The sequence below is a fragment of the Pteropus alecto genome, unplaced genomic scaffold (assembly GCF_000325575.1).
Source record: "Pteropus alecto unplaced genomic scaffold, ASM32557v1 scaffold34, whole genome shotgun sequence".
Lineage (NCBI taxonomy): Eukaryota > Metazoa > Chordata > Mammalia > Chiroptera > Pteropodidae > Pteropus > Pteropus alecto.
This window is the reverse complement of record NW_006435763.1, coordinates 5,355,497-5,357,497: the sequence shown is the minus strand read 5'-3', so window position 1 is coordinate 5,357,497 and position 2,001 is coordinate 5,355,497.

Here is a 2,001-nt window from a genome sequence, read left to right as displayed (position 1 = left end):
TTCATTAGCAGCTGACTGGTGTGAAATTTCTACCACGATCGAGCTTTCCTGAACAATACAGGGTAACCGTCCCCTGAGGGTGACCCATTCTGAGTCACGGGGGACACTAGCGGGATTAAATGTCTGCTCCCCAAATGATTTTACTGTTCACCGCAGAGTTATTTCGTATGCACCTTGCACTGAGAAGATAAGTCGGGACCCAAAACAATAAACAAGCTGATATAACAAGATGATTGCAGCCTACTGCAGTCCAGAAAAATCTAATCTGGTCTCCTAAGAGCATCGCACTCTTTATTGGGACGGTATGGTCCCCATCCATCAGCAAGCCAGCCCCGGCAGTGATCATTCACTTGGCCTCCGAAGACGTATCGACTTTAGAGTCTGGCAGTTCATCCCCGTTCTGCGTCCCTCCATCAAGATTCTTTGGCAGGCTCCGAAACAGTTTGGGAGAGAAAAATTTGGCCTATTCATGCCGGCCTTCTGGTGGGACTCTGGGGAAAGAGGAAAAAGGAGCGCCAGCAAAAATTCTGCAGCTCAGTGCAAGGAGAGAATGAAACAGAACATTGGCGTCACATCTCGTCCCTGCTGAAATTCCAACAGCGTTTCCAGGCATCTGTCAGCTCAAGGGAGAACAGTGAAGAAGCAGGACGAGAAGGGATGGAGAGGAAGGGCGCGCGCATCTACTCAGGGCCTGCGATGGGCCCGGGCCCTCAAAACCATTTTCTCCTCTGAGCCTGATACCAAGCCCGTGATGGAGGTACAGCTTATTAACCCCTTTTTCAGATGAGGAAACTGGGGCTTAGAGAGGTTAAGTAACCCACGCAGGTGAGCAAGGGTTATTTCAACCAGCAGTTTTCAAGCTTTTTTTTTTTTTTTTATCAAGGTAAAGTTCACGTACATGGCATAAAATGAACCACTAACCATTTCAAGGGTATCACTGAGTGGCATTGAGCGCATTCACAGGGTTGTGCAGCTCTCTCTCTCTGTCAGTTTAAACCATTTTCATCACTCCCAAATGAAACCGTGCCCAGGGAGAAGTCTCTTCCTTTGCTGCCACCACCGGCCCCCCATCGGCCCCTAGCCCCTGGATCTGTTAGTCTGCTTTGCATCTCCAGAGATTTTTTTTTTAAAGGCAGTGGAACCCTAAGCTACCAAAGAAAAGAAAGCAGAGCTGCTCGTTTTAGTCGAGGTGGCATCTCGAAGCCGCAACTTTCCTGGACCCCGCTGGGAACCCCCGAGGCACCACTATTTCGGGGGCTTTTGGAAGAAATCTTCTCTAAGGGGTTCTGTCACTGCCCTGTAATTATTATTTTTTTCCCTTTCAAGGGAAAAGATGAGACCATCGGGACAAGGGCACGTTCTTAGGCAGAGGCAGACGGGGGTCTCTGTGCCCTGCTGGGGTGGGGGGGTGGCGCACGGCCTGCACATCTCTGCCAGGGACAGACAAGTGACGCAGGCACAGACAAGTGACACAGGCACAGACCCTGGCCAAAGCACCCCGTTTGGAGTCCCGCTTGGTTGTCGTTTGCGTGTTGTGCACATCTCCAGAGACAGGCGGCGAAGGAACTCTACACCTTGGATCTCAGAGAAGATGAAAAGAAGGTGTCATTGGAGCTGACCATGACCACAGGAAATAATGAAGGTGTCAGAACACGGCCCTCCCTCTCGCCAGAAAGTTTCGATATTCCAACCACTAGGCTCTGGAGTTGAAGCAGAAGCACCTGCCTCTGATTTCCACCTGTCCTCATTCATGGAGAGTTGGAGCCTCTCCGGTAGCAGGCGTGTTTGGTCACCGTGCATGCCGGACCCATCCCCATCTCTCGGGGGGAGGCCTGTGCTGAGCCTGCCGAGCAGGGGACGAGCCAGCCTAGCTCAGAAAGACGTGGCTGATGAGCAGAGAGAGAAAGGGAAGAACGATGCAGGCCTCAGAAAGACAGGTTCAGCCACGCGCCTAAGGTGGCGAAAGTTACCTGGTTTCCTGGTTTTCCAGTCCCAGGTCCC